Source organism: Fragaria vesca, linkage group LG3, assembly GCF_000184155.1.
Source record: "Fragaria vesca subsp. vesca linkage group LG3, FraVesHawaii_1.0, whole genome shotgun sequence".
Taxonomy (NCBI): domain Eukaryota; kingdom Viridiplantae; phylum Streptophyta; class Magnoliopsida; order Rosales; family Rosaceae; genus Fragaria; species Fragaria vesca.
Genome location: NC_020493.1, coordinates 19,480,971 through 19,503,270, shown reverse-complemented (window position 1 = coordinate 19,503,270; position 22,300 = coordinate 19,480,971). Strand labels below are relative to the sequence as shown.

General features: G+C 38.0%; 1 non-coding gene across 1 annotated transcript; it reads right to left on the bottom strand.

Moving 5' to 3' along the window:
* Nucleotides 1-13,433: 13,433 nt before the first annotated feature.
* LOC101302244 lies at nt 13,434-14,782 on the bottom strand. The gene is made up of 4 exons (XR_184273.1): nt 14,518-14,782; nt 14,229-14,394; nt 13,929-14,027; nt 13,434-13,540 (listed from the first exon to the last, which is right to left on the bottom strand). It is a non-coding gene; the product is annotated as an uncharacterized LOC101302244 (transcript).
* Nucleotides 14,783-22,300: the final 7,518 nt, after the last annotated feature.

Below are 22,300 nucleotides of genomic sequence, written 5' to 3'. Positions count from 1 at the left end.
GGGAGACCAATATGCTAGAATTGTTCTATCCATACCTCTCTTATCTCTATTATTAGAAATCAAGACGCCTTTTGGTGTCAAAAACTTTCACCATTTTTTTGAACTCTCCATATATTACTGATGACATATATACAGTATATTGAAACAAAACAGATAATGGCATGGTTAATACCGTAAAACGCCAATAAGATGAAAGGAAATATATAAACGGAAGAAGAGAGATTTGCGGAAGAGAAAGGAAGAGAATTGCACGCACACACACAATCTGCGTTGATAACCGCTGGGCACACGAGAACGAACGTGGGTGGTTATCGGAGTACATATAGCATCGAACTCAGAGAGAAGAGAAGACCAAAATTGGTCCGATGTTTGTTTGGGTCTCTTTCCTTTCGATCATCAATCATCCTGGCATTTTGTTTTTTTGATTTTGTCATTCAGGCTACTTCTAATGCATCGTTGTTGGTTTTTGTTTGGGTGTGTGCAGCTGATCTTCTTCTAATTCAGATAGGAAGTGAACCCAAAAAGGGAGCAGCAAATCCGAGATTGTGTTCAGTTCGATGAGTTTCGGTCTTCTCTGTTATTTTTGCAATTTGGGTGGGAAGCAAGTGCTTCGATCTCATATCTAGTGTTTGTTTTTCATCGCTATCATCCAAAGTATCAAAGCCTCCCGCAGTGGTAAATCCTTGATTCTTTCTGTTTTTTAGTTTATTAATAGTTCTATAGAAGTATAAATGGTCATGTTTAGGAATTACTTTCTATACTTTCATGTGATGCTGTATTGTTAATTTGTGTCCAACTCTGGTAGTAGGCATGTATTAGGCTTCATATTGTCATCGATTTCTGTCTCTTTTTAAGTTGATGAATTTTACTGATTGTATGACTATTACATTAGTGACATTGGAGATTTATGTGTTTCGGTAAATGGAGCTATAAATTTCTTTCACTGCTCAAGTGACGGCTTACTGTCTTGACCATTGAGGATGGAGTTAAGAAAGCTGAAAATGAAAATATATCAGCATTGTCTATGGCAATGCTTTAAAGCCTCTTGCTTTGTCTCCAATGATTTAAAAGCTGGAGCTCTATGTTTGCTGCAGAGTAGATATTATATATTATTGATATTGAAACTCCATATTGCAGAGGCTGCATACAGGTAGGCTCAAGCAGTGGTAAATCCTTGATTTTTTTTTTCTTCATATGTGCAAAAGGAATTACCTTTTCAAAAGGAACAACTGCAATATTTTACTTTTCTATAATGGACATGTAATTGGCTTCCTATTGTCCTCAGTTTTAGTCTTGAATTTTGAATTTGTTTCCTGTTGTTTCATTTCAGGATCAATAGACGTACAATATGATTATCAGCACTTTGGAATATCAATTCTTTATTTCCGAATTTTAGTTCAAACATCTTTCAATATGGCATGATTTGTTTTGTTAACCACAGTACCTAAATTTTGTTTTTCTTTTAGGGGTAATTAGTTAGTTTAATTAGTTTCTTGCAATGTAAGCTAGCGATTCCATAGTCTGTACTTTAGATTCTTGAAATTTAAGATCTAGATTCTCTTCTTCATTTCTTGGGTGCAGGACCAAGGGGAAGCTGAAGGGGTTCGTTTTGGGTGATTGCATTTTGGCAAATTATCAATAAGTTCAGTTTGGCTTGCTATCATCATATGTTGATATTGTGTTCTCTTACTTTTCAAAAGTTTGTCTTCTGTTATTGGTCTTCAGTCCAAATGTTGTATTTTGTTGTTAATTTTTCTTATAAAAATTAGCTTTGAGTGAGAAATTGTGCCACATGCAAAATCATCATCATATATTTGATTTCAGATTTTCATTGACATCTTTAGTTAGAAATTTATTTCATACATGAGGTCAGAGCTTAACTGTCAATATTAAGTGTGGCTTGGTTTGATTATTCTATTCTACTTTTGTTGAAATTACATCATTTATATAGTTATCTTTTTAATGAGAAAATCATAGAGCAAGGGAGGCCAAATCAGATTGCTTTTTGTCTTTTTAGTAAATCCATTTTTAGCAAGGAAGTCGAGAGATAATGAGAAATCACTTCTTTTGTACATGTTATAACCAAGCCATTTTATTCACAGCCAATAATCAGGTAAAAAAGAACATGATAGTGTGACGCCTTGGTAACGTTTTACTTTTCCTTATGGGATTGATGTTCTTTATTTTTTTGGGTAAGGTTTAGCCTCCGAGCCGGGGCCTGACTCTCCCCATGAATGATTTTATCCAAAGCAGGGCTCAAACCTTTGACCTATTACGAGTATCGAAGCAGCAATCGCCCTGTGTAGAACTTAAAACCCAGGGTATGGGTACCCATGGGTAAAATATGTATTGGGTTTGAATTATGGGTAATGGGTATACCCATTTTCAGTAGTGGGTGGGTAGGGTATTTCAAAAAAAACCCATGGGTCTAATGAACTGGGTACGGGTAATACCCGTGGGTACCCAGATAACACCCACAGACCCAAAATCTCTCTTCTCAGTTCTCACTTGCGTTCTCTGGTTCCCAAACTCGTCTTCTCCGAGTCTCCGATCCAAGCTCAGTCTCATACCCAACCGATCCAAGGCCAGGTATTCATCTCTTTCTCTCTCTAGTTCATCGATTTATATCCTTATTAGTTGCTACGAACTAAAATTGATGTCGAGGGATAGTTGCATCCATGCTTTTTAGTTGTATACACCCTTTGTTGAAGTAATGAAGTTTACTAGTTGCCACCACCAATGAAGTTCCAGTACAGGTCATTTTTAGCCTAGACCCTTTATTATCATCTTTTCTTGCCACTTAGGTTCAGTTGCCGATGTATTTCTTAACCAAGTTCTTTTAGGTGGCTTTATTTTGGTGTATCGCTGTATTAATTTCACTCAGGAATAGGAAGGTGAATTATAGGTGTTGTGTTTCACAACTTCTGCAGCATCTATGAACCTCATGGCCCAGCATAAAGGGTACTGATTAGTTTGAGGAATAGCCCTCTCTAAATGACACACCCCAGTGTTCATTCTACATTTATCATTCATCATCATTCATATATAGTGCAATTTTGTGCTGAATATTTAGTTGCTGATGATAAGTATATCTGAAGAAGTGCTTCTCGTTCAACTAGTTTGACACAGAAAACTGATGTTGGAACTCTCTCTCTCTCTCTCTCTCTCTCTCTCTCTCTCTCTCTTTTTTGTTGTTGCAGTATGGAAGAGTATAGCTTTGCTGATAATGAAAACATGAATGAGGATGTGGAACAAAGTTTTCCACGCAAAAGAAAGAGAAAAGCACCAGTATGGGATAATTTTGAAGTAACATTGATCAGTGGGGAAGATAAAGCAATTTGCAAGCATTGCGGCAAGATCCTAAGTGCAAAGGCTTCACATGGAACTAATTCCTTAAATACACATGTTAAATCATGTAAAGGACTACAATCCCAATCAATAAGGAGTGAGGGGAGTCAAGGGACAGTAAGAATGGGACAGTTTGACAAGACTCATGAGACTAATGCAAAGACTGAGCTTGCGAATATGATCATCATGCATGAGTATCCATTGTCGATGGTTGAGCATCTCGGGTTCAAGAGGTATTCTAAAGCATTACAACCTTCCTTTAAGGTTCCATGTAGAAACACAATCAAGAAGGAGATTATGAAGATCTTTGAATTCGAGAAAGAAAAGACAATGAAGCTTATATAGATGAATACAAGTAGGATTGCAATTACTACGGACATGTGGATTGCAAGTAATCAAAAGAAGGGATTTATGGCCATAACATCGCATTTTATCGATGATTCTTGGAACTTGCAGAGTTGACTTTTGAGGTACATAATATATTAAATTGCATTGTTTACTCTATTGCATTTTACTGTCTTGTTTACTTGATCTATATATTTTCTTTTAGATTGTGATGTTGCGTTGTACTTGTGATTGTGATGCAAATAGTTTATGGATCTTTGTTGTTTGCTTTCTTTTAGATTTTGATATAACTTATTGTCATATAGGTTTGTATATGTTCCGTGTCCAGATGATGCTGATACGCTTCATAGGGTGTTGATGGAGTGTTTATATAGTTGGAATATTCATCATAATTTATCGACGTTGACAGTGGATAATTGCACCACTAATGATGCTATGATTGATTTACTTCTTGTGACTTTGAGATCGAGTTCCTTATTGGTCGGTGGAAAGTTATTGCATATGCGTTATTGTGCCCATATATTGAACTTGATTGTTAAGGATGGTTTGGATGTTATTAAAGGGAGTGTTGAGACAATTAGGTCTAGTGTTGCTTATTGGACGGGTGGCCAAAAAAGAGAAGAAATGTTTGCTAGGATGGCTCGTCAAATGGAAGTTGGATGCAGTAGAAAGTTAATACTTGATTGTAGGACGTGATGGAATTCGACCTACTTGATGTTGCAGACTGCAGTGGAGTATAGGATTGTTTTTCCAGCCTTAAAGACTCGGGGGTATAAGGATGTGCCAAGTGAACAAGACTGGAATTTAGTGGTGGAGATTGCTGAAAAGTTGCAATTATTCTTCAAGGCAACTGAACTGCTGTCTGGCACGAAGTATCCCACAGCCAACTTATTATTTCCGAAGATTTGCCAAATTAAGTTGGCTATATCTAAGTGGCTTCAGTCTGATATTTCTGAAGTGGTAGAAATGGCAAAGAAAATGGAAGAAAAATTTGAGAAGTATTGGGGTGTGATCGGAACAATTGCCGTTGCCACTATTCTAGATCCTCGGTATAAGCTCAAGTTGATTGAGTTTTACTTCAAGCAAGTTTATCCTCGTAGGGTTGCGTTGGAAGTTGACAGAGTCAAGAAGTTTGCATATGACTTGGTCAAGGAGTATAGTTCTTGCGCTATATCTCATGCATCTGATAACTCATCTTTGATTGAAAGTACAAGGCCGAGTGATTTTGATTTAGGGGATGACGACATGGATGCTTATGATGTCTTTGTTTCTGGCTCTAGTAAGGATTCTGACAAGTCTGACTTGGAGAGGTATTTGGATGAGACTGTTTTGCCGAGGGTAAATGATAAGGAGTTTGATGTATTATACTGGTGGAAGACAAGTGTGATGAAATATCCAACTTTGTATAAGGTTGCTCGTGACATTTTAGCCATTCCAGTATCTACAGTTGCCTCAGAGTCAGCATTTAGTACTGGTGGACGGATTGTGAGCCCACATCGGAACCGACTTCATTCAAACACATTAGAGGCATTGATGTGTGGTCGGGATTGGTTGTGGAGTGAGTTACGAGATGCTCCTAGCACATTAGAGGATGATATTGATGCTGATGAGGAGTCTTGCCATGATAGTGATGTTGAATTTACTCCACATCAAACGGATGATACTAATACACGTAGAGAGAGAGCAGCTAGAACACGTTCTTCTCCTTTGTTTTAGTATAGGCCTCGTTTATTTATTTTGTTTTAGTGATTAACAGGAAATTTAGTGAGAACATGGTTGTTCTCCTTAATGATTCATGTAAACTTGTAATCTTCCACCATTGATTCACTCCGCTTGAACTATGAAGTGTGCTATTTTGAAGGATGTTGCTGCTCATGAATAGATTTCTTCCTACTCAAATTAGTAAATATTTGTTACAGTAAACAGGTTCATAGTAAATATTTTTTATGTTTGAGAAATTTCTTATGCTTCCCACACCAGCAGCAGATTACTGTATTTATTAAATTGCTAAAACAACATTATTTGGTAAACAAGTGAGCCTCTTCCTACTGTAATAAAGAGATATTTCTTGATTCTTACAACATCTCCCTCAATAGAAATGGGTAATGGGTGTGGGTTTTACCCATTTTAAAGTGGGTGGGTAATTACTCAAACCCAACATTTTGTAAATGGGTATTACCCGCGAATTTTTTTAGGTGGGTATAAACCCACGAGTATTACCCAATGAGATTTAATGCCATCTCTATGTGGAAGCCCATTGATTGACATCCGAGCTACACCACATGGGTTGGGATTATTGTTGTTTTGTACGTGTCATTTAGGTGAACCAAGTACATATCAGATTGTCGTTCATTTTTGTATCTTGTACCATTTTGCTATAATTATACTTATTCTCTTGTGTGGTGATTTTAACATTTTTCCTTTTAATTCTTGAACTGGGTAGTGTTTAAGAACTCTGTCGTGGAAAAAAAGTAGGGAAAAATCTGTGGTTATTTAAATTTGGGCCTTCATTAACAGCTTTTAGCGAAATTAGTAAAGACCTTCAATTTCTAAGCACAAAATTATTGGCCCTTCAATTTGTGGGTTTGATGAATTAGGACTGCAACAATGTTTGAATTTAATTGATGTTGGTCTTCCTCTCATTATGTTTCGTGTTGTTGTAGTGATTATGGTGTTGCTACTACGTACGTGTACTTCACCATGTGTTATCATATCAAGAATATTGCTCCTCCATTTTCATTTTTTGGGTTGCCTTCGTATACGTATGTTTTGACCCACTCTATCAAAGTTTGATTTGAAAACATAACAAGCGCGGTCCTTCCGCACGAGCAATGCTCGTGTAGGAAGGCTAGTATTCATAGTTAGATCTCCAACATTATTTTTTGTAATGAAAATTTCAATTTTATCCGAGTTTTATTTTCATGAGCTACACGTCCCCTTCTTAGTATAGTCTTGAGTCTCCCGATCATGTGCTCCGTCTCCACCAACACAAACATCTCCAGCAAGGCAGCAACCCAGATATCATCGGAGAGAAGCTCCCAATATATAACGAAAATTCGAGATTTTTTTTCTGGTCAATGATGCATGCATGAGACACTAAATATAGAGGGGTTTTGATTATTTGCCTTATTGCCTATATCATTGGATTATCCAAAAGTTCTCATTTTAATACAAAAGGAACAGACGTTATCCGCGTCAGGATATGGGCCGTTTTCCCGCGGCAAGTTTTCACTGAAAAGAGGGCTGGTCTTCATATCGGGGCAGATATACATAGGTACACTCAAGGATTAAAATATATGTATTGGCATATCTATCGATATTTTAAGGAGATATTAGATATATCGGGGATATACCCGAGATATTGGGGAAAAAATATCGGAAATTCGGAAAGAATTTTTTTCTAAAATATTTAATTTATCGGATTTACATATAAATTGCACAAACATCAATTTCATCTACATCTAGAAAAAAAGTCCAAGTGGTTGAAAAGACGTACGGTGGTCCATAAAAGTATTGTATTAAAAAAAAACATATAACCATACGAATTGAATGTAATAGTCGTATATCTATTTGAAGCTGTCAACTGTTCTCCTTATATCTCTTTTCGAATTTCGAATATTGTTGAAAGTGATTCTTCTTTACGCCCAAGTTTTTTACACATACTTCTTTAATATATCAGAGATCTGTCATAAATTTTTCTTAAATATTTGAGATATTTGACTGAATCGGTAGAAGATAAGATATTTACCCCTTTAGATATATCGGTCACTCTAAAAAAGAAGATATCGGGGGATATATCAAATATATCACAGAGATTTTAATCCTTGGTTACACTCACTTATGCCTATGGAACAGACTGAAGGACAAATGAATTTGATAGCTGAAAATAATACACAGTTTTAAGTCGTCGTCGCATTTGTCATTTGATTGTTTCATAATCACACACATAAATCAACGGAAAGAAGTAAAGAAAAGACATGGTGATAGTTTAGACGTCAACCTCGTCAAAAAAAACAATGGACCTAGAGTTACCGATCGACGTATGCTTTTTCTTTGCAATTTACTTCGTTTTCTCAAATAAGTGTGTTTTTTTTCCATTATCTTTCTTTTTTGATCATTGTTTGAAGTTGATGTTTTTTGTTTTTTTTTTTGTTGAGCTTAATGATATGCGTTATTAGGTTGATATATTCAAAGTTATAAACCATATTTGCTATGGTTGAGAAAATTCATGGATCCGCTAAGGTTTAGTTTGGTATAGCTTCGCTTAAAAAAAATCAGCTTCTATCCGAACTTTTAGATTTTATAGTGTTTGGTAAATGAAAGAAAATCAGTTTTTTCTAAAAAAAAATTACAGGTCATTGGCAGCAGCTTTTAGAAGCAACTTGAATGTTACTTTTAAAAGCAGCTGTCACTAAAAACACTAGAAATATTTAAAGTTAATCTTGGCAACACTTTTAAAACTAATATTTACTACACACAAAACTGTTTTAATTCACATCTTATTATCTTTGCAGTCTAGGAACATCAAATTTTTTTTTTAAAGTCATAGCAATACCAAACTAGCCCTAAAACACTTAGAATACTATAGTTATATTGGCTATTCCTATTCAACACAAGAGTTCCTAACTACACTAGGACAGAGTGGAGAGGCTTAATCTCGGCAGGATCAAGAGGAAGTGGAGAGACTCAACCTTAGCAGGATCAAAGGTATCAAGATTTGTCATCAATATGATCCATTCAAGGTAATACGATTTGGATTTCTTATATATGGTAAGTTGACTTCTCTACTTCTTGATTAATGATTTTATTTAAGGAAATATGGTTAATGACTGCATTTACTGAGAATTCCTTATCTGTGAGATTTATTAATAATTAGTACATCGACTAATGTGAAGAGGAAGAGAGATCTGTAAAAATAATTAATATTTTATTAATAATTAGTATACGCTCTTCACATATGCAATCAAACCATAATTATGATAGAAACCATAATTATTTATTACTAATTAGTATTAGATGTGAAGAGAAAGAGAGATCTGCAAAAATAATTAGTATTTTATTAATAAATAATAATTAATAACAATGAAAACAATTGAAGTATTAAATTAATAAGTAAATTTATCATATGAGTTGTTTTTTTAAAAAAATCCACTTGTCAAATTTTCATTGGTCATGAAGGACCATTGGACATGCTGACATGGTTCTTCCCTATCATGGAGGTGATTAAGCTAAATGTGTGAAACAAGAACTCGAGTGCTTGATCATAGTGATTATTTTATGTGTATATCAATGTGTGATTGCAAGATTAATTATGGATCAATCCGAGTTTTTAGAAAGTGCAAAATGATGGTTTGCTAATTGCATCTTTTCAGAAACACAGATTGATCTCGTCATTGAAGTGCATCAGTTGACGGGGTAGAATTTCATTCTCTATAAATTGATATGATTGTTGTTATTAAAAGACAAGTTTTTTATATGTTTGAGAAAAGACTTTGGTTATATTGTCTCTCAGTTGATATTGTGTTCATATTCATCTTACAAACTGCTTGTGTGTGTTTCCTATAGACTAAGTCTCTCCTTATTATTTGTATTCAGGTTGCATTTGAGATTGCAGAAGTTGAGATCTTGTGGAAGAGGAAAGTTGATTGTGTTGTTGTCACACTCTAATTTTCGAAAGATAATTTTTCAAAAATTTAGGCATAATATACCTTAAAATACTAATATCCCAAAAACCTGTTTCAAACAAACTTCAAAGAACCAAAACTTAATGCGGAAATGTAAATGTCACACAACTCAACATTGAGTTAAATATTACATTTCCTTTTTACATAAACTTGAAAATCAAGAAAATGAAACCACTGACATGAGTTTTAATAAAGTCTACCACAAATATAAAAATATACAATGTACAGCAAAACCCCAACAAAAACCCTGCCACTAAACCTCCGCCTCAACCCTGCTGATCCTCACTTGTAGGTCTGACCCCTACACTAAGAATTGGTGCACCGGGTTGTAAACAACAAACCCGGTAAGCTAAAAAGCTCGTACGAGTAATTCTCAAAATAACACAACACCTCAAACAACCAATTATATCACAAGAGCAATTTATATCAATAATTAAATCCACAAATCCAACACATTTTCAATTAACATGTACCCATGAGTCCCAGGTATAAAAAAAATACCCCTCATGACCTACAACAACAAAATGTGTACCTATGGGTCCCAGATACCATACGGTATCTCCCATGACCTACACTGACAGACGGACTAGAGCTCTATTCTTAACCGCAACCAATCACCCGGCCAAAGGTTTGGAACCCGGTTTGACTGTCTAATATCAAGCACAAAAATGATAAATAGCATCTTAACCGCAACCAATCACCCGATTAAAGGCTTGGAACCCGGTTTGGCTATTTATCCAACATTCACAATAACACAACATTTTCATCAACAACACAAGATCACATCATATATTATATCATTCCACATAAATATATTACATGAACAAATATAGATATTCCACAAGAATAATTTATTAATAATCAATAAAATTATGATCACATGAACCTTAAGATAACATATAAGGAAAACTTGTTTTATCTTACCTATGAGCCGTTGGCGATCAAGCTCATATATTTTTAAAAACAAAACATAGCACAGTATTAAATTCAACATCATAATCATTATCATCATCATCATCATCATTTTATCATCATCACAATTCTATAAGAAATTGGTTCCAAATGAACCTTGGTGAGATGTTACTCACCTCAATATCCCGCTGCGTTTCCGCAAAACACAATAACCAAGCTAAACCACAACCTCACAATCACCTAAAATTACACAATTAAAAACCTTTGTAAAATTCACAACAAGGATCAAAGCACCCTTAACTTAAAGGTTGCCCAAAGAAGGGCAATCCTTCCTCCATAACCTCCCAAGGTCATTGGATACTCAGCAACGACCACACTACCTCCAAGAATCAAACTTTCTAAGTTTCCAACCTAATAAACAACTTAGCACCTAAGATGCAAAAACCTAACCAACACTTAGCCTTCACACACAAACAACACCCTAGCAACTACAAGGACTAGCTAACACAGCAACCAAGGCTCTTACACAGCCCGGACGCGCTCCCACACGCCGCCACAGGTGGCGGCGAGTGAGCCTCACGCGCCTCCACCAAACTTCAAAATTCGGGGAAACTCATAACATGAAACTTGTAGATTGAAGCATGGTGAACAACTTTAATTCTTGAGGTTTTAACCAATTCGGCCGGAATCGGCCAAAGCCCCGGACACCACCGAATCCAAACTTCCAAATTTGCATAACCGGGGTTCAAACACTCAAAAACCTGATTCAATCTATGCCTAGTCATAACCAGAAGGAGGAGAGGACCCAAACTCACCTAAGAAGGCCCTTCATCGCCGCCGTATACGGTGGTTCCGATCACCACAAAGCAGCTCCCTTTTCCGGCCAACAGCTCCTTTTCCGGTGTGCCATGCCATGCAGCAGCTGCCCAGCCTTGAATAGGACACTTGTGGGAGTTGAACGGGACCGGCGGCGGTCCAAACGATGGCTGGACGGTGGAGCTAGCTCCGGCGGAAGTTGGGTTCTCGGGAGAGCTCGGGAGAGAGAAGAGAGAGAAGAGAGAAAAGAGAGAGGGCTGACTTTTAGGGTTTCCAAAATTAATCCACACATATTTTTCTACTTATACACTTTCCAAACCCGGAAACAAACTTCCTCTGACCATAACTTCTTCATACGATATCCGTTTCAGGCGTGCCGCATGTCTACGAACTCGTATCGCCAAACTCTACAACTTTCATGAAGGAAGTTTTAGAAGATAGCTTACGGAAAATAAAGTCAACTTTTGGTCTCTTAAAAGTCAAAGCACCTTAAAAGAAAATTCCTGAAACTTCAATTTCGCACAACCAAGTAAGAATTTCCATAAATAATCCTTCATTAAATATGAGAATAATACAAGGAAAATTGATATAAAAATCTAGGGTATTACAGTTGTAGAACCTAGCTGACTGGTTGTGTAGAAGAACCAAGAAATACTGGTTGTGTTAAGAATTAGTAGACAAGAACTCAGAGTGGTTAAGCCTTAGTGTGTAGATGAAGATGAAGTTATAGATATAGATGAAGTTGATGTTTGTATTTTTGTACTATTTATATTATGTGTCATCATTCGGCCTTCGGGCTTTAAAGCCCATGGGCGGTCCTTCGGCCCACAGGGCCTAAGCCCGGCCCGTCGCAAAGCTCGATTCAAGCCCGGCCCTATGGGTATGAGGCAGGGTAAAGGCCGAGTGACAGGACCCACCCCGAATTTCACCCTGAAACCCGAAGTAAATCCTACGGGGTCCACATCTAAGGAAAATTTACCGAAAATTCTGCATAATCTACCTTGAAAATGAACAACCCTCACCTGAAAAATTCCAAATAAACACTTTTATTATAAATTATCCATCCTCAACTCCTGAAGCCTTCCTGCTCCCCAAGTTCATCACAACATGCCCTAGTTAACTAACAACAATCTCAGAGGTAATCAGAGCAATTCTAATAAAAAAGGAAAACATAGATAAGAGCCAACGAAAGCTATGTTATTGACTATGCCTCAACTTCGTGTACGCCCGACCTCTTTTAAGCTAATCTACAATCTGGGCATTTGAAACTGAAGAGCCCAAGAGAAAGTATTTGAAAAAAACGTTAGCGTGAGTGGACGAAAAATAATCAAGTAACTGATCGCAAAATAACTAACCAAACTTAATTATTTCCCATTTTCCAATAATCAAGAAACCCGTTGCATGCAAGTGTTGATAAAACCTTCATAAAGAAAATCCCAAGAAAACGGATTAGCCCCGCTAGTCAAAATAACGACAAAGATAAATAATAACCTTTGTAAAAGAAAGTACCCAAAATGATTGACTAGCCCCACTAGTCAAAAACAACATTAAAGGTACATAAAGACCTTTGTAAAATGAAATATCTAAAAGATGGACTAGCCCCGCTAGTCAAGATAATAAATATTAAATAAGAAGCAGCTATAGCCATATAAGTGAGCCTCCCAGACTCGGTTGCGTCCCTGGCAAAATACTCCCATACTCCCATACTCCCTACACATTCACGTTATGACAACAGAAATGGTGTAGGGCTTGCATGATGTCGTCGACTAGATCACATCACCCGAAAGCGGAAAGGGCTTGAGTAATCCCACTTAAAACATGGAAGCCACATCGCCTCGAAAGGCGGAACAACATGCTAGCATTAGTAATATATTATCCGACAAGTATGACATAAATAAAGAAACATAAATCCAAGTGAGTTTCCCTGAAACTCATAACTAAAGCATAAGTACGATTCCCAACCGTACTCAAAGAATTCAAAGAGCAAAGAAATTCATTAAATTCAATGACGTGTTCCACACGTTAAAATGCTCAAAGAAATACTTAACTTAAATAATTATCATTTTTCGAAAACCAGGCAATATGCAAATCTGGATATAATCTCAAATCCGGAAATCATAAAGAATATTAAAACTCAAATACCAAATCTCTAACCCAAGCTCAAATCATTATCGAAAACATAACCAATATATCAATCTCAAATAAATTCCATAAATCATGGCAAAGGTTAATCAATGCATCAAAATCAAATAAATTCAAAGACCATTTCATAAGCCGAAAATATAATTTAAACTTGGAAAATATATTGGGCAACTTATAAAATCATGCATGCATATTAATTAAAAACCAAAATGTCCACTCACAAATTTAGACATAAGCTTCCCAATAAATAACCGAAATACTCCTCGAGCGTTGCCCCCAAACGAAACCTTAACCTGGAATCAAAATCAAAATAAATTTCCATGCTTTCAACACAACAACCAATTTACTTCCAAATTCATCACATAGTAATCTGGATCCAAATTCATCACATAGTAATCTGGTCTAGATTCTAGAGTTACTATGGACAGTGTTCATATTACCAAAATTATTTTATGGTCCCCCACGATCATGCATGCCCACATACAATACCAACAATTTCCTTCATTTTCTCTCTACACAACTTCACCCCAAAATTTAATAAGGGCACCCAAAAGGGTTTTCATAAAGGGAAAGTTTCCTAAATGGGAACTTTCCTAAATTAGCAAGTTTCCCGACAGCAACCAAACTATTCTATTTCTGAAACTATGTCACCAAAAACAGAAACGAAGAGTTGAAGACTACCTCCACGGCTCTCTGCTGGATTCTGCTACCCTCGCTGGAATATTTTGTCTGATTCCGGCAGCTTGCTGCCGGAATTTGACATGACCTCCCTGTATTCTCCTAAATCACCAAGTTATCGACATGAAATTCACCAAACAACAATTAGCTTCTTCCAAACCCACATAGCAGCAACACAACAATTCAAAATACAACTCTTATCTCTAATCTTCTCCACATATCAAACCACTACACACCAAGACACTCGATCAACAACCACCCCAACACTAAATCAACCAACACAGCAGCTCTAAAAGACACTACCTTTCCTTAGATGACCAACTAACAACAAGGTTATGGCATAGCAGTCCTCAGCCGAGAACCCAATCCCTGTCTTCCTCCATAAACACCGTTGCTGCTTCCAAGACGCCACTAAAACGTTTTTGGGTTCCACCAGAGCTCGATGAGGTCGCCAGAAAACCCAAGAACACTGTCACCAGAGAAGCCCAACGAGAAACCAGAAAACAGAGAAAGAGGGAAAATCATATTAGGATTATACTCTAGAAATCGAAGTTCAAAGCAGCTCGAAGCTGAAAGGAAAGAGAGGAGTTACCTTTTTAAAGCATGGCCTCACCGGAGAAGGAAAGGATTTGGCCGGAATTTGGGTTTTGGAGATTTAGGGTTCTTGTTTCGATCGGACGGAATAGATGATGCCTGGCAAGTTGATGGGTAGCAGTAGAGAGAGGAGAGAGAGACAAGCCGATTGAGGGTTGCTCGGCCAGCGACGGCCGGACGGCGGCGCTTCGGTGCGACAGAGATGAGGGACGAGAGAGAGTCGAGAAGAGGAGAGAGAGACGGTCAACACCCCATTTTGGGCTTTTGACCGAAGTCAACCACCTCAATCCTTTTAAACTTAAATCAACAGCCAAGATCAAAACCTTAGCTGATCCAACGGCCCAAATTAAATTTGTTATTTCCTAATTTCAGAATAAATATTAAATTATACCGGTTGAGGCCACAATCAACTCTCTAACTTAGACACTACGCCGGTTAAGGCCGTAATATCTAAATTAGAGGCCTAGAGTGCAAGATAATAGAGACTCAAGCAAGCTTAACTACAATTAAGCTAGCTAATAGTTGCCACACTTCAAATCCTAGATGCACAAGACTAATAAGTCGTCAATTTATCAATCTATCCATCAAATTGTCCACAACATTATCTCAAAGGGTGATAAAGCCTAGAAACATGCTTCTAAGGACCAACACATTCGGATTCAAAGCATACACAATGAAAATTGCATTTATATCAATCAAAGTACCAACATTATACAAAATGAGTTTAGGGCTTCAATACCCTAACTTCCAAAATTGAATTACTCACAACCCATAAACAAATACATCATCCAATACATGAAAAATTAGAGAAAGGATAGAGTAAAGAGGAAACACAAATTAGATTCACAAATTGCTATAAGCAACTATGAACCCACTTGAAATTAAGCTCCCTCTCTTTACCAATCTTGAATCTCCCTTGTAGTGATGAAGTCTTGATGCTTGTAGGTGAGAGCTTCTTCTTAATCTCTTTTGAAGATGAAGTGGTCTTGAGGAAAATGGTGAACGAGAGAATAGGGTTGGTGATGGATGGGTGAGGGCTGCTGCCCTCCCCTTTAGTTTCCCTCAGTGCGGCTAATCTCTCCCTCTTTGTCTGCGGCTGGTTCCCCTCTCTCTTTACAATTGGGATCCATTTATACACTAGTGGCTGGCGTGAGAAGTAAAGAGAGAAATGGATGTGCTGAGGCGGCAACGCTTCATTGGTTGCCAGGAGATGAGCACGGATCCAGTGTGGTGTAATATGCGTGAGAGTGAGGCTGCTAGCGTAATTGGGTGGCCATGTGCAAGCTTGAATTGGTGAAACCCATTGGTTAATTAGACTAACCATGATTAATAAGATGCTGCACGGGATTTGTACTTGTAAATAGGTCAATTAACCAATGTCTTAATTAAACAATTAAGCATTGATCAAGGTATCCATAAGTTCATCTTTTTGTCGGGAAAGTCCAATTTTCTTCAATTTCGCCCAATTTTCTCTCGTTTCCGCAACTCCGCTTATTCTCTAATGAAAGAAATAAAAATAGATTAATTACATAATAATTGTTATGAGGGTTAGCTAATTTATAGTGTTTAAGTACTAATTACGTGTGTAAAAATACACGTAATTACACCCCCACACTTGAATTTTGCTTGTCCTCAAGCAACTAAATGAAATATAGTCCGAAATCTACTCTAACACACAAATGTACATTGCGCTAGCTAGTCTTTCCAGCCATATCCTCCGGGAACTAAATTATGTAAATGACAATGAATGGATCAAGTATATGTATAGGTCTCAAAAATTTATGAGGCAATTAATATGTAACATGTCAAAGATGCTTATGTGCTAGCCATGTGTCAAACCAATTTACGACAAGTAAGTACGACATACTAAACTTATATTAACCGCTAAACTCACAAGGATACACTAAATTTTTCCGCTCAAGTGTTTAGGGTTAAATGTGTTTCACTCAAATACAATTTTGCAAATTAGGTCCCCATAGGCTTACTCTTTAACCGCATCTCTGCTAGGTAGCTTCACAATTTTCAAGATCAAGAGGTCTTTTATTTGGTTGTAACGGGGCCAAAGGCGAGTGGCTATAAGAAATGAAGGATAAGGAAACACAATGTCCATAGGAATTGGTGAAGCAACTTTCTCTTGTAGAGATATTAGACTTTTGTTTTCACGTGTTAGCTCACTCACTCACTCTAATCCCCATGTACAACCCACTAACAAGGTACAATACTTTTTCTTCTTTTTTTCTACAATTTTTTTTGTATTTTTTTTTTGCTTTTTTTGTTTTCCACACTTTCTTTTCTATACAAAATCACAAAATCCCCACCCCCACACTTATTCTTTTGTACCCTCACACTTTTGACGCTTTCTTTCTTTTGAAGCACTCGAACATAAAGTCATTCTCTCGAGTTGCTTCACCAACTACTATGGAAGGGTAGGATAAAGTGTATAGGCTAGGTAGGAGTTTGTGGTGCTATACGAAGGCTCAAAGTGGCAATCTAGTGGTAAATACTTTTAGGCACATGCTTCTTTGGCCATGATGGTTATTTATCCTAATGCCTCAATCCTTTCCATCCGGTCATGAGCTAACAAGTTGCCTTGAAGGGTATGAAGCAAGTTCTAGATACCGTAATCGCAAAATTGGCACACATGAAGAACAAGTAAATATGAACAATGCATATTTATCAATAAGGCTCAAAATCTCACAATAGGTATGCAAATTATACAAGTCTAGAATGCTTTCCCTAATTGTAATAAACTAGTTTGACATAAGGCTAGCATTCAAGCACACAATTACATGTCACAATCAATTACAAAATAAATCCCAAGACCTAAAAACATTCTCTTTCTCATCCATGTCACAACACATCAAGTCTAAAATTTCATCATTGGGGTTGGAAAGATACTAGGCATCACTACTTATTTACACTACAAATCACAAACAAAGAGACAATTTTTTTTTTTAATATAGGGCACCGAGCCCTCACCCCCACATTTAAAACCAACATTGTCCTCAATGTTGTAAAGTGAGCTCGAAAGCAAAATTCCATGTTGGATTTAGGCATGAGAGTGAAGTCCGGGCGAAGACACACAAATAACTATAAAAATAAAACTCTAAATGCGGAGAAATGATGCGAAAACCCCATTTGTAGAACCTCCATTGCTCACGACCTTTGGAGAAGTCCAATAAGAAACACCCTCCTCAAGGTACAAGGCCTTGACTTCATTCGTGCATGCTCAAGGTGCTCTTGAGAAGATCAACTTCTTGTAGCATTTAGGATGTCCTCAAGCAATGTGTCTCAACAAGGAAGAAAGACAAATGTCCTTGAGCAAGACCATGCTTTACCCAAATCACCTCGACACAGCCAACACACTTCAAAATACCTATAGAATCGCCTCCACAAATGAAATGAAGCGCAAGGAAGTCGAGCAACCGAGTGAACGAAAAACAGTGAGCGCAGCGAACTTTCAACAATGACCTTTTCATATTCAAATGCTCATATCTCAAGCTCTGAAGATATTAAGTAGGAAGAAAGTAGACTCAGAGAGCTTTCTATCCATATGAAGTAGGCCACCTATCGCACAATGCGATAAAACTAAGACATATAGGTTAAGACCTCAGTCGTATAAAGTCCTAAACACGCTCATCATTGCCTAACTTCGAAACAGTCCGCACCTCAACACTAAAACCAGCAGCTTTAACTACACCCTTCCACAAATTATACGACTTAAATCCAACGGCCGGATTCTACCTTATTTATCCGCCAAACTTACCAAACTTTAAAAATTCCCAAATCTATCCAAAACTCCTCCAAAAATTCTAAAATTCACACCAATAATTCCCCTTAATATAACCAACTTAAAACCATGAAATCCCCTAAACAGCGGCGGCCGGAGGCATACTCCGGCAACCTCCAATGCCTACCAAATTTTAACAGCAGCTTCCTCTCAACTCCCTCTACAACTTTCTTAATTAGCACAACACCCAATTCCAAGCCTAACTACGCCAATCAAACGAAAACATCACAAAAAGCCCTAGAATTTTCACTCACTGGTTCTCCTCACCTGAAGCAAACTGGACCGAGTCCTCCTAGGGTAAGGCAACTGGGTTGAAGGCCTTCAAAACTATGTAAGGGTTGCCCGGATTGGTGGCCGGAGGAGGAAGTTTAGGTGACTGGAAGCTTTGGACAGTCGGACCTTTCGGGCCCGTATCTCTCTCACGGCGGCGCTAGGGAGCCTCTCACCGGTTTAGGATGGGAGCTGGGTCTGAGGCCGACCGTTTGAGACCGGTGCGGTGGCGAACGGTGGCCGGACGACGGCGGGCTGGCGATGGAAAGTCCGGCGAGTCGGGGGACAGCTCGGGGGAGAGGGAGAGAGAGTCTAGGAGAGGGAGAAAAGAAAATGGGTTGGGCTTTCCAACCGGTTCCACCATCCCAAATCATTTAAAACCCACATCAAAATAACACCACAAAATAAATACCCCAATAAAAATTACTTTTTACTAGCTAAAATTACCATTTTTACCGTCGTCACATTTTTCTCCTACGAATAAATCTTCCGAAATAATCGTCCCTCAAAACTCCTCTAGGGACCAAATAAACTATAAATTCATTGACAGAGACGGTAAAATTCTTATTAATACCAAGCTAGTAATTAAGGTAAAAATGGATGTGACAATTCTCCCCTACTTATAAAAATTTCGTCCTCGAAATTTACATACCTGTCAATCGAAGAGATAGGGATACTGCTGCCACATTTGCTCCTCTGATTCCCAAGTAGCTTCTTCTACTTGATGATTTCTCCAAAGCACCTTGACAAGTGGGATTGACTTGTTCCTAAGCACTTGCTCTTTTCGGTCAAGAATCTGAACCGGTTCCTCTTCATAGGTCAAATCATTCGTCAAACTAATCGGCTGCTCTTGCAACACATGAGAAGGATCGACAATATACTTGCGAAGCATGGATACATGAAACACATTATGTATCTTGGATAACTCTGAGGGCAAAAGTAACCGATAAGCAAGTGAGCCAACTCACTCTATTATCTCATAAGGGCCAATATACCTCGGGCTAAGCTTCCCACGTTTACCAAAATGCACTACCCCTTTCCAAGGAGATAGTTTCAAGAACACCCAATCACCCACTTGAAACTCAAGGTCCTTCCTACGGATATCTGCATAACTCTTCTGCCAACTTTGAGCGGCCTTGAGTCTATCTCTGACCACTTTAATCTTCTCATTCGTATCATGAATCAACTCAGGACCGCAAAGCTCTTTTTCTCCTACTTCATTCCAACACAAAGGTGTACGACACTGCTTCCCGTAAAATGCCTCAAAGGGAGCCATACCAATGCTAGAATGATAGCTATTATTATATGCAAATTCCATCAAAGATGGTTTTTATCCCAACTCCCTCTGAATTGCAAGGCATAAGCTCTCAACATATCCTCCAAAGTCTGAATAGTCCTCTCCGATTGCCCATCGGTTTGAGGATGAAAAGTAGTGCTGAAGTGTAATCGGGTGCCTAAAGCCGCATGAAGAGCTCCCTAGAATTTAGAAGCAAATCTAGGATCCCGATCCGACACTATTGATTCAGGTACACCGTGAAGCCTCACAACTTTATTCACATAGAGTTCTGCCAATTTATCCAATTTATACTTCTTTCCCACTAGCAAGAAATTTGCAGACTTGGTGAGTCTATCCATAATCACCAAAATACCATCATGCCCTTCACGGGTACGAGGTAAACTGAAAACAAAATCCATGGTGATGTGGTCCCACTTCCACATTGGAATAGATAACGGCTCAAGCAACCCTGAAGGTTTCTGCCTTTCAGCTTTCACTTGCTGACAGATTAAACACCTACTCACAAAAGCTGCAATTTCCCTCTTCATATTCGGCCACCAATAATAATCCTTCAAAGTCTGATACATTTTTGTACTACCCGGATGAGCAGCATATGACGAACTATGAGCTTCCTTCATTATCTCTTTCTTTAACTCTTCATTCCTCTTTGGAACACAAAGCCTATTCTTGAACAATAAAGTTCCATCTCTTCTAACTAAAAAATCAACGGTGGTTCCACTCAATGTTCTTTCTATCAATCGGACTATGGAAGGGTCAGAATGCTATGCCTCCTGCACTCTATCAACCAAAATTGGCCTCACATGAAAACTAGCTACCAAAGCACCAACTTCATCCACCGATAAATCCACCCTTGAAGCTCGCAACTCACAAAGAAGTGGAAGTCGAACCGTTTTTATATGAGATAAAGATATGGAGGGATTTCGACTAAGAGAATCCGCTACTACATTAGCTTTTCCAGAGGTGATACTCGATAGTGCAATCATAATCATTGATCAACTCCATCCACCTTCTCTGTCTCATATTTAGCTCTCTTTGAGTGAACACATACCGAAGACTCTTGTGATCAATAAAAATCTGACACTTGGCCCCATATAGATAGTGTCTCCACAACTTGAGAGCAAAAACTACCGCTGCAAGCTCTAGATCATGAGTGAGATAATTCACCTCATGCGGCTTCAATTGCCTAGAAGCATAGGCAATTACTCTATCATGCTGCATCAATACCCCACCTAGACCATGTCTAGAAACATCACAATAAACCACATACTCCCACTATCATCTGGAAGTGCCAAAACAGGAGCACTAGTCAAACGATTCTTCAATTCTTGAAAACTGTGCTCATATTGATCTGACCATTCGAACTTAACTCCCTTCTTGATCAATCTTGTAAGAGGAGTAACAATCTTTGAAAAATCTTACACAAAGTGCCGATAATAACCGGCTAATCCCAAGAAACTACGGATCTCCGACACAATGGTGGGTCTTCTCCAATTTGATACTGCTTCCACCTTTTGGGGATCCACACTAACTCCTTCTGCCGAAACCACATGACCCAAGAACCCCACTTTATCAAGCCAAAACTCACACTTGCTAAACTTAGCATATAACTTATCAAGCCAAAACTCACACTTGCTAAACTTAGCATATAACTGGGAATTTTCCAAAGTCTGCAATATTATTCTTAGATGCTTGGCATGCTCCTTCTCACTTCTTGAGTAAACCAAGATGTCATCTATGAATACTATCACGAAATGATCAAGATATGGACTAAACACCCTATTCATGAGATCCATGAATGCCGCGGGTGCATTAGTAAGTCCAAATGGCATCACCACAAACTCATAATGACCATATCGTGACCGAAAAGTTGACAGGACCCACCCCGAATTTCACCCTGAAACCCGAGGTAATTCCTGCGGGGTCCACCTTCAAGGAAAATTTACCGAAAATTCGGCATAATCTACCTTGAAAATGGACAACCCTTACCTGAAAAATCCAACTTACACTTCTATAACCCAAACCAGCCTCAACACCTGGAGCCTTCTTACTCCCCAAGATCAACACATCTCCCAATATAACAATTACTCAACTCTAATAATCCCACAACCAAGAATATAGACTATTAATTATTTATTATTGGACTTTCAGAGCATATCTAAAATTGAACGAAAAACAACGAATAAAGAATAAGCGGAAGCAGCCTCTGACTATGTCTCGACTTCATGTACGCTCGACCTCAAATAACTTAGCTTGCAACTGGGCATTTAAAACCAAGAGAAAATGCCAATTTACACAAAATCAGAAAAGTCATATCCCAGTTAAATGAAAAAAAAAGTCAAAAGCCAATTTACACAAATCTTAAGACAATGACGTTTATACCCTTAATTTAATTTCAACCACTAAACTCTTCTCTCTCTCTCTCTC